Raw genomic sequence first — 12,523 nt, 5'->3', positions numbered from 1 at the left:
AGCCCTACAAGTTTAAATTTCCACTGTTCCTTCCTCTGTCCAGCGAAGGTTTAAACACTGGCTGTCACTGCCTTTGTCCAGGTAAGGGCTGAAACAACAGCTGCCCTCAGAGCTGGCGTCCAGTAATCCAAATTCACAAATCAAAAGCCATGATCTGTGATTGGTTGTGCACACACTGTTCTTGGGGAAGAGGATTTTTTGACCCTTTCTATTAGCAGCTCCCCAGGGACTTGCGACAGCTTGCCATAAGAATGAGGGATGGGTGCTGGTCCCTGGACTTACTTTGGCTCACTTGAAGTGAGCAATATATAGTTCTTTGTCATAATTTATCAGTTTCTTCTTCCCACTCTTCTTTGACTGCTGTACCATGTTCTTCTGGCCTTTGGAGTTTGAAAATAGTTTTTCAGACAGTTCCTTCCTATTTAATATTATTATATTATATATTATATATATATTCCAGGAGTATATTACATTCCAGGGTATATAATTTGCATACAATAAAGCTCATCAATTTGAAGTATACTATGAGTTTTGACAAATATAAAGTCACATAAATCACCAACCGAAACATGATATAGAACATTTTTATCACCCCAAGAGTTCCTTATGACCTTTTGGGTCAATTTCTTCCCTTACCCAATGGCCCCTGGTATCATTGATGCATTTTCTTTCATTATAGTTTTGTATTTTCTATAATTTCATATAAATAGAAACATATAGTATGTAGGCTTTTGTGTCTGGCTTCTTTTCACTTAGCATAATGATTTTGAGATCCATCTATGTTCTTGCATGTATCAGCAGTACCTTCCTTTTTATTGTTGAGTAGTATTTTTAATGCTGGTTTGATTTCCTTTTTAAATAAAGGTTATTTTTAGATGTTTTAAAGTAATTTCTATATTGTTTGAACTTATCTATCTTTAAAATAAATTCTGATTTTACTGAGCTTTTAGTCTAAAATGTAGCCACATTTGTGTTTTATTGAATAGTCAATTGGTGAATGTTCCATAAGTGCATAAAAAGTGCTAGTCTACATGTATGTATGCCATAGCGTATATTATTAATTATCCAGTTTAAAAAGGATATATGTTTTCTATCCATTTTCTCTGCCAAGGCCCAAGAAATATATTTTCCTAACAGTACTGAGTTGGTCATTTTTTTCTTTGTATTTATAGAAAATGCTACTATACACGTCAATTCTTTGACATTCAATACTCTTTATTATATCTTTGTTATATCTGATTTTACTTTTCATCAATTAGAAGCCATGTATTTAATATTTTTGTCTAAGCTTTATTAATATATCAGTAATTGACCATGCTTTCTTTTTTGACATTTACCTGTTATATTCTGCCCATCCTTTTACAATTAATCTGTATGTGACACTTTGTTTTATTAATGTCACTCATAGTAATGTAGTAATACATTATTATTTTTCCTTTGCTTTCTATCCTATATAGCAGTATCAATAAAATGTAATACACATGCAAATCTCTTTGAAGCTTTTTTCCAAAAATTTATTTTAAAAACTGTAAGACATATGCAAAAATGCTTTTTTCTCTATACCATACTGCATATTTCTAGTATTCACTAATTCAATAGTTATTTACTGAATAATTTTACCATGAACACTCATATATCCACCACCTGGACTCTGACATTACCCTTTGCTATATTTATTTTGTCAAATAATTTATCCATCTATGCATCTCTTACCCTTCCATCAATTGAAAAACTTTAGTTTTTTATGCGCTTCAGAGTAAGTTGCAAACAGTGCACTACATCCTTATACAGTTCAGCATGCATATCATTAATGAGAGATCCATATATTTTATACTTTTTTGGAAGCAAAATTAACATACAATGAAATGTATAAATCCTAAAGCTGCTGTTTCATAAGGGTTTTTTTTTTTTTTTTTTTGCGTGGACAGGCTCCGGGAATCGAACCAGGGTCTCAGGCATGGCAGGTGAGAACTCTGCCACTGAGCCACCTTTGCACCACCCCATTTCATGAGTTTTTAAACTGCATAGATCCATGTAATATAAAACTCTATTAAGGCACAGAACATTACCACAACCCCCACTCTCCCCCAAAAAACTTTCTTCTTGTTCTCTCTTGAAGTGTCCCTGTCCTCGTCCCATTGGTCCCTGCCCCTTCTCCAAGAAGCAACCACTGATACGATTTTTCTCACCCTAGATTGGTTTAGCCTGATCTCGAACTTCAAATAACTGGAATAAGACACTATGCGTCTTTCATGTAAGGCTCTTTACATTTTTAGATGCATGTATCTTGTGCATCACTAATTCTTTTATTGGTACTATTGTCTGCTGAGTAGTGTTTTATTTTACCAGTAGCCCAAATTTTGTTTACTTACTTGGGTACTTTGGCTATTTCCAATATTTGATTATATTTCAGTATTTACTTTTTTGTGAATATGAATTTCTATTTATTTTGGATAAACACTTAAGAGTAGAATTGCTGTGCCTTAGGGTAGGTATATATACAGTTTTATAAGAAACCTTCAAATGTTTTGACGAGCTGGTTATATCATTTTGTACTTTTATCAACAATTTATTGGTGTTCTGATTGCTCCACATTGACATCCTGGATTTAGCTTGATTTTCTTTAGTGACTAATGATGTTGAGCATATTTTCATGTGTTTCTGAAATGTCTGTTCAAACCTTTTGCTAAATTTCAAAGTTAGGGTACCTTTTTATTGAAGAATTTTTTGTATTTTATGAATAAATTTAATTAATGTTTGTCTTTTATTAATGAATTTATTAATGACTTGTGGGAGTTTTTATACATTATGAATACTAGTCCTTTATGAAGATATGTTTTACAAATATTTTCTCTCAGCCTGTGTCTTGCTTAATTAACTTTCATAACAGTATCTTGCCTTTTGATGAGCAGAGGTTTAATTTTGATGAAATCTAACTTATTAATTATTTTTTATGGTTACTTCTTCCATGTCCTAAGAAATCTTTACCCACTCCTGAGTCACAAAGACATTTACCTTTGTCTTCTTCTGGAGGCTTTATATTTTTAACTTTTATGCTGAGGTCTATGACCCATCTCAGTTTTTTAGCAGGATAGGAGATACGGGTCAAGGTTTATTTTTTCCCATAAGAACAGCTATTTGTTTCACACCAGTTCTTAAAATGACATTTCTTTCCCCATACCTAGGGAGTTTTTTAAAAATGAAAAGTTGTGGATGCCATCAAAGGGATTCTGAAAAAATATGACTGGAATTAGAACATTTGATAAATACTCCAGCAGATTCTTACATAGCAGAGACTAAAACCACATTTTGAGAAATACCATTCTAGACAGCCTTCTTTCTTTCCTCATTTTTTCTTTCTCCTCCCCTCCTCTCCCCTCCCTTCTCCCCCTCTTTCCTCTCCTTTCTTTCTTTTTCTTTAGTTTGGAAGATGTATTTCCTGCCTTTTCATCCAGTCATGTAAACATGACATTTTAAATTTACCTCAATCTATTTTCTTGAATTATTAGATGAAGAATCTAACGATTCCCTTATGCTAGAGAAAATACTAGTACTCAGTTTCTCTCACCTTTCCCATTCTTACATCTTAGTTTTGGTTCCCATATTTTAAGATTTTTATCTGTGTATTGTTGCTATTAATATTAATGTTATTAAATTAGAATTGTTTTGATAATGTATCCTTGTTTTCAAAACATATTGTGATATTTGCACTTGTGTACTCTATTTCTAATGATTATTTAGACTGTATTTGATTTGCCTCAGTCTTCATCATAATTCCTTTAATTCTATTATTCCATTTTTACTGGTCCTTAACTTTTTTTTTTGTTTTTTAATCTTTTTTTTGTATAGAATAACATGTATACAAAGCAAAGAAATAAAAAAGCAGTAGTTTTCAAAGCACTCTTCAAAAAGTGGCTACAGGATAGATCTGAGTTTGTCATGGGCTATCATATGATCCTCTCATATTTTTCCTTCTAGCTGTTCCGGAATATAGGAGGCTAGCAGGTTTAAATACTTTTTTATCATCACAATTGACTTTTTTTCCTTCTTTTTTTTTTGGTGAACAATAACATATATACAAAAAAGCTATAATATTTCCAAGCATAGCACCACAGTTAGTTGCAGAACAACAAAGTTCAGGCTTTGACATGGGTTACAATTTCACAATTTTAGGTTTTTACTTCTAGCTGCTCTAAAATACGGGAGACCAAAAGAGATTCAATTTAATGATTCAGCATTCATATTCATTTGTTAAGTCCTATCTTCTATGTATAATTCTACCATCACCTTTGATCTTTCCATACCTCTCATTGGGGCTGTTTGGGCTATGGCAGTTCTAAATTTTTGATATTGAAAGGGTCTGTGACTAATACGGGCTAGGGAGATGGAACTATCTGATGTTCTAGAGAGGTTGGGCTGGTTTCAGGACTTATCTGGACCAGGGAATGGGTCCTTAACTTTTATTCATCTACCACCTAGCTAGAGTATGTTCAGGAGGAATTTTTTTCAATTGCATATTATAACTTTTTTTGGTCCTTGCGTATTTAAAAATGTCTCTCTCTTTCCTTTATACATTCCTTATTTCCAACCAGGTATAGTTTTGGGCTTCAAATTCTTGGTCACCACTTTTTCCTTTTAATATCACAAAATTTCTTTATTTTATGAGACAAAAAATAAATCTGGAAAAGGGTTAGTTTTCCTTTGTTGATAAATTTGTCTCAATACTTGTAAATTTTCCCCCTCTTTTGTTCTACAATCTACCAGCATCTGTCTAAATGTGATTTGCTTTCACTGATTTTGCTTAGTACACAGAGATTTCTTTTTCTTTAAATTCAAGTTTATTCATCTTTGTATTGCATGCTTTTAGTATATTTTCATTAATTGTTTCGTTCCCTTTTTTTTCTGGTAGATTCTCATAAATACTTGTTATCTTTCTCCTGACTTCTGTCAATTGCCTACAATATCTATTCCATTCCCTTTTATGATTTCATCTCAATTCCATATTCTCTGCATTTTCAAAAACAAAATTTCATTTCTGCATGTCTTCTTCTCCACTAGTAATGTTAACATTCTGAGGTCAGCTAGCTTTACATGTATTTTTCAATTTGTCTTAGTCTTCACTCCAAGATACTCAGGATAAAAATATTTGACTGCATCCTGGTGCTACTAGCTGCCACTAGATGGGAAAACTCTGTTGCATTAAGAAGAAGCCTCTCTTACTAGCTTTTGTCAGTTTTATTCAGGAATATGTGAAGGTTAATAATAATGAATATTGCTGGCCCAAATTGTTGAAATGGTTTCAAGAGAATTGAATCCTATCTATCCCTGTCTTTTATTTGTTTCTGGGTAAAGCCCCATTATAGGATATTTATGAGGGCTTTACACTATCTCTTCTTTGTTTTTATAATTTGATATTGCTTTCCCAGGAAGGCATCTTATTGACTTTCATAATTCTGATTCTAGCTGCAATATGTCTAGTTGAAATTCCTTGACGTTTGTGGCTCAAGGATAGTCCAATTTTGTTTTTCCAGTGCTGATGTAAAAACTTCCCATATTCTCACCCCCTCCCTTCCATCGGTTATTCCAGCCTCAACGTGGTGGTGATTTGCAGAGTAGTTTAATACCTGGGCTCCTACTGGTATTACCATAAATCACCACCTTACCTGGTGACTGCAAGAGTAATCCTTTCTAACTTTTGGTTTTTCATAGCAGTGGTTTATATGTAACTTTGTCTTAGTTGTTTTCATTGTCTCCATAGATTCTCTGAGTGAATAATTTATCGTGATTCAAGAATTTGATTCTTTCCAGGATCCATACACATTTGACACCTCCAGCCTCCTAAATTAACACCCCAAACAGCTAACTCAGGCTAATTATAAAATCCAAATTAAATACATTGCTCCATATAACCCATGAAAATTCTAGAAGCATTGTTGAGGTTCAGAGAAGGCAGGAGAGTCTTTAAGATAGTGGTACATAGTAACAAAGTTATGAAATTCTAGAACTTAAAAGTCCTTAAAAATAATTCAACTCTACTTCTTAATTTCATAAATGAAGAAACTGAGTCTGAGAATGTCAGTGGGATTTGTCCGAGTATGTGGAGGCAATGCTTTTAACAGAAGTAGAACCAAACTGAGCTATAGCAGAACCCATATTTCTTTTTTCTGGAAACAGCTCCATCCCTCTTTTAGGGAAAACTTCTCCTCTTCTTCAACTATGATCTTACTGGGGGCTACAAACCATAATGACCTGTTCCTGGGCCATAAATATGGATATGTGACCTAATTTAGGTCACTCATTGTCCTTCTATGGAATGAAAAAAAAAATGACCTAAGGAAAGGGAGCAGTTTCTCTCTTTTGGTAAAGCTGAGTTGAGTTTTGGAGGCCATGTTTCCATGAAAGATTCTTTGAGAGAATGAAGCTGAATCCTGGAAAGTATCAGACATGAAAAATGGAGATAGTGAGTCATAATAACATTTGGAACTCTAGTTCCAGACATCTTTTGGCCAGCTAGATTCTATCTGTTCCATGGCTTAGGTACCTAAGTACAACCAACCTCCTTTTGATCTAAGTTGGTTTCAGTATGATTTCAGTTACTTATAATCCAGCAATCCTCATCAATTTGTGTGCCTTTAAGATTAGACAGAATTTAAACAGATGGAGAAGGGTGGGAAAGGAATTCCAGGCAGAGAAGGAGTTGAGCCAGGGCTTAGAGGCCAAAAATGCCATGCTCTGCTCTGACAGCTTGGTGGTATTAACACCTCAGCAGGTCAAGAATGACAGGGAATGGAGAGTAAGGAAAGCAAACAGAAATGGTTCCCTGGAGTGAAAACATCTGGGTATCTCACTAGGAGGAGCTCTGAAAGGGATGGGAGGAGGTTGCTAAGCAGGGTTTTCTAGATTTTGTTACATATATTTCCCTAAGAATCATACTCCTCCAGTAAGTATGACAAATCAAAGCAGACAAATGCTGTACATTTTTCTTATCTTGCTCAACCATAAATTTCCTAATGAATTTAAAAGGAAGAAGCATTGAATCATCCACTGGGGGAATTAAAGCTAAAAAGAAAGAGTTCATTGTCATTACAATTGCAAAATTACTTCAATATCAGCTTGTCTTCTAACAGTTTGAGTATTTCTGATTTATTGTGCTTTTAGGACTGGGAAAATGTATCAGTGAGCTTTAAATTCTTCTTCTTTTCTGAACATATAATCCTTCTGTAGTCTTCATTACTTTGTGTAGATCCTTCAGATTATCAGCTATATTTTTCAATCTTCTCATTGAAAAAAGTGTGCATTTTATTATTTTATTTTATACATAATATTTTACTTTATACATAATATTTTATTAGTATATAATAAAATAGTGTATTTTATTAGTTTATTTTATACATAAAAATGTGTATTTTATTGCACACTTTAACACATACAATTTAGCTGACTTCAGTGGGGGTCGCTGTCATGAAGAGAGGAAATTACTGATCCATGAAAGTCAATCAAAAATGGAACCCTGGTGTTAGACACTATGAAAGAGTGAAAGCTCATCTTACTCTAGCTGTCAAAGCCCAGATATTTCTTTAAAATTTATTCAGCAGTTCAATGTGACCCAAGAAACCAAAGTAAGGCTTGGCAAGCCTGAGGATGCACAATGTGTTAGAATTGTATCGCTCTCTTTTCATTTCTGTCACTGGCCCATGCCTGCCTCAGTGCAGGCATTTTAATCAGAGACCTAGGTTTCCTCTTTGCCATATAAGTGATAAACAAACTGTTCATCCTGATTTCCATGGGTTTTGGGAGAATGATTGAGAAAAGTGCTTTCTTAAATGAGAGTTATTTTGGAAGCAAACAGGGAAGTCATTATCAGCTTCCCGCAAGCCATCAGGAGTCATCTCCTTAGCCATATCTAGGGAAAAGATTAGCCCTTGAGGAATTACCAACTTTGTGGTAGTTGCCTAATGCACCTCTTTAAGCCCTGCTTCCTGGCAAATCTTTTTCTCAGATTTGTTGCTACTCCAAGTTATCCTGAGATCCCCTTCTTAGCCCTGTCCTTTTATGCTCCAACTATGTAATTTACTTCAGAATCTTATGAGGAAAGGAATTCAGAACTGGCTAAAAATTGTTTGATAGTAGGAAGAAATGAAACTCAAACTTACTGAGCCACTTATGTAGTTTAACCAAAAGCGTATTAGGTGTTCTGAAACATGGCTACACTTAGACCATAAATAGTAAGCAGAGAGTCTATTCACAGAATGAAATCTTAGTATGACAAAGGCTGTGACGTGACTTGGGAAGTGCTTAGAAGCCTATAGTCCCAGGGGCAAGAAACATACCAAAAAATAGGTTGAATGTGTCCTGCTGGATACTAAGTTCATTTTGTACTCATAGAGCATTTTTTTTCTGAGAAGAAATCTAGCAGTGTGTCTAGGATGTGTTAGCTATTTAAAAAGATATTTTTTTAGTTGAAAGAATAAAGGGAAAATAAAGTAATAAACATCTTGATTCCTAACAGCAACAACATACCATACACAAAAAAACATATAGAGGAGAGATGTTACTATTAAGTTCCTAGGGAAGTGAGACATATCACATCATATTACATGCAACAGAAAGCCAAACCAGGATTTTCTACTTATTCATGCATCTTGAGAAAGTTAAGGCATAGATGTAGAAGAGTGGGATTTTTGTGAGTTTATGTCTGTTTTGAGTTCTCTGGGAAGAAGATACAAAGCTTGACTTAGAAATACAAAAATTTGGGGGGTGGGTAACATGTGAGTGATAAAGGTGAGAGAAAGCAGGAGTAGAGAAGAAAAGTCTTCAGATCACAATGCAGGCCAGACATCTGTGAAAAAAGATAATGAAGGAAGGAAGATTGTATAAGAGGAGCCTCAGATTTAGGTGCCATCCCAAGAGTCTTGACCAGTCCAGTGCAGATCATTGGCACAAAGATTCCCTATGGAAGAGTCTCATGTTGGAAAGAAATGGCCAGGTTCTAATATCCCTGACATGCTCAGCTATTGATTAGAACTGCATGTGGCCTTGGTTCAAACACTATTGTGTACCCTGAAGGCATACTCCCATAGCTGCCACATAGATTCATTTGACAAGCTAGTGTAAAAGTTTATTACATGCATTTTTGTGAAATTTATTTCATAATAAACTTGTGGTAAAAATGATGTTAGAATAGACATACAGGGCATTATCCTGTAGGATAGATATCTACAGTAGTGTTAGAATTGTCATGGGAAGAAGGACAGGTTTTATATAACAAAAATATTGTGTTTTATATAATATAAAAAATTATAGTGTCATTTATAGAAGACTAATAAATAGTTCCACTGATACCAACTAGAAGAGCCGGGAAAAATATGCTGCCCAGGCAACTAGGACTTGAGGGAACAAGATCGAAGAGAGAAGGGTAGTTTATTATGATGAACCAAACATTCTGCATGCTGATTTTCCTATGGGGGAGATTTTCCAATTCTTGACATAGAGAAAAGACTGAGGAGCTAAGAGACTCACTACAGACCCTACATATTCTATAAGGATAAAAAATATTACAAGCAACTTTATGCCAATACATTTGAAAATAGCGATGAAATTGTCAAATTTCTAGAAGTACACATCTTACCAAAACTGACACTTGAAGAAATGAAATGACTGAATGGTTCTATGCCTATTAAATTAATTTAATTTGTAATTAAAAGCCTAGTAATAAGGAAATTTTCAGTCCTTGGAGATTTCCCTAGCGAATTCTCCCAAACATTTAAAGAAGAAATAACTAATCTTATACAACTCTTTCAGAGAATAAAGAAAGAGGAACTATTTCCCAATTTATTTTATAAGACTAACATGACTTTAATGCAGAAACTTGATAAACCTTGGCAATTTCTCTCATAAACTTAGATACAAAAAACCAAAGCAAAATATCAGCAATTTTAATTCATCAATAAAAAAACAAAGCCAAATATATCAATTTATTTGGGTTTACTTTAGGAAGGTTGATTTAGCATTTGAAAATCTATATAAATAACTGTAGTAACAAAACTAAAGAGAAAATCATATCATTTCAAGAAAAGCATTTGATAAAGTCAGTATTTATTCATAATTTTTAAAAAGTTCCTAGTAACCTAGGAATAAAGGAACTTTTCTTAATTTGATAAAGAACAAAATCTGTAGTAAACATCATACATCATAGTGAAATATTTACAGCTTTCCTTCAGAGATATAAAATTAGATAAGGATGACTGCTATCAGCATTTCTACTCAGTGTTGTATTAGGATTCCTAGTTAGTGCAATAAGTTAAGGAGGAGAAAAGGAGAAGATTGGGCAAGAAGAAATAAGATTGTCAAATGTGCAAATAACAGATTGAGTATGTAGAAAATCCATGAGTCTATAGACTAACCATTAGAAATAATAAAGGAATTTATTAATGATTTCAGATATGAAGCAACATACAAAATCAATTCTATTTCTATATAACAGCATATAAAAGTAGGATGTGAAATTTAAATGAAAATACCATTCACAATAGCATAAACAAGAACAAACGCCTAGGAAAAAATTAACCAAAGGAGGTGAAATATCTCCATACAGAAAATCACAAAACATTATTGAGTCATTACAAAACCTAAATAAATGAACAAAATATGCTCATGAATTAGAAAATTGGATATGGTTAAGACATAGAATCCCCCCTCCCTAATAATCTACGAAGTTACTTTTTTGTCAAAATTGATAAGCTGATTCTCAAATTTATCTGAAAATACAAAGGGTAGCCAACAACAATTTTGACAAAGGATAAAACTTGAAGAACTTGCATTTGCCAGTGTCAAAAACATAGTATAAGGCCATAGTAATCAAGAAGGGTGGTACTGGCAAAAGGAGAGTTGAGTAAACCAATGGAAAGAATAGTGGTAAGAAAGAGACACACATATACGATCAAAAAGGTAGCACTACAATGCAGTGAAGAAAAACCATTTTCAATAAATTGTCTGAGTCAGTTGGATATCCATGATGAAAGAAAAAAATCACATATTGACCTCATACAACAAGCAAAAGTCAATTCCAGATGGATTTTTGATTGAAATGCAAAAGGTAAAACAGTATGCTTCCTAAAGCAAATTGAGGGTCATTTTCCTGATCTTGGGATTGGCAAAGATGTCCTAAACAGGATATACAAAGAACTAATTATAAAGGAAAAGAATGATAAATTGGACTTCATTAAAGTTAAGAACTTCTCCCCAGGCTCAATTCCTGGACCCCCCCCCCCCCCATCTTAAGAACTTCTTTTAAAAATGTCGCCATCAAGAGAGTGAAAATGCAAGCTATGGGGGAGATACACGCAAAATATATATCTGACACATGACTTACATTCAAAATAAATTAGAAAATTTCTTAAAGCAAGTAAAAAAAAGATAACCCAATAGAAAAATGGGCAAAAGACTTTAAACAGCCCCTTTCCCACAGAGATTACCCAACTAGTCAATAACCATATGAAAGTCCCTCGTCAATAGGACAGTGTGAATGGAATCTATGACTTACCACTACACACCTACCAGAATGAGTAAAATTTTCAATGCAGACAATATCATGTGCTTGCAAAAATAAGTAGCAGTGTTTTGTACACTGCTAAAGTTAGGGTAAATTGACACAACTCTTTGGAAAACTTCCTGAAAGCATCTACGAAAGCCCAACATATACATGCTCTATAACCCAGCAATTCCACTCTTGGGACACATGTGGGAACCAAAACACATGTACCAGAATGTTCCTAGAAGTACTGCAACTGGAAACAACTCAAACATCTTTTAATAACTGAAAGGAGAGATAAATTGTGGTATAGTCTTACAATGGGAGGATGATACAGCAATGAAAATGAACTACCTACTGCTACATCAACAATTTGTAGATGAATTTCCTAAGCATACTATTGAGTGATATAAGCCAGACTCAAAAGAGTGTCTAAAGTTCAAAAACAAGCAAAATTAATCAATTGAAACAGAAGTGAAGATAGTAGTTACCTTAAAAGGAGTTGTGAGTGGAAGTGGACATGAGGGCTGAGATATCTGGGATACAGGTATGTTCTATTTCTTGGTGTGGTAATGAGTTCATTCTAACTACTTTTTTATGCATTTCTCTATATATGCTATACTTCAACAAATGTTTAATTAAAAAGTCCATTTAACCATTTATTATGGATTTTGTGTATCTTGCAATTGTCAATATAAATTAATAAGAAATGAGACTGCTTTTTGATCCAGGCTGCCACTGAATCATATTTCAATCTTTGAAGGAAACTTGTAATTTTTAGTTCAAATTCTTTCCACATACCGTTCACAATAGCAGTTACGTTGGAAACCTGCCATTACTTTATGAATGTTTGGACCTCTTCCTTTGGACTATTATTTATCATTAGTCTGAGGGGCACACACAAAATATACCTTTTTATCCACAATGATATACTCTATTTTGATTATTTATATACATCATTAGACTTCAGATGGCTTTTGGTCATTTCCTCAA

This window comes from Tamandua tetradactyla, chromosome 5 (assembly GCF_023851605.1).
Source record: "Tamandua tetradactyla isolate mTamTet1 chromosome 5, mTamTet1.pri, whole genome shotgun sequence".
Taxonomy (NCBI): Eukaryota; Metazoa; Chordata; class Mammalia; order Pilosa; family Myrmecophagidae; genus Tamandua; species Tamandua tetradactyla.
The sequence above is the reverse complement of the archived record's forward strand: the minus strand, read 5'-3'. Positions refer to the sequence as shown.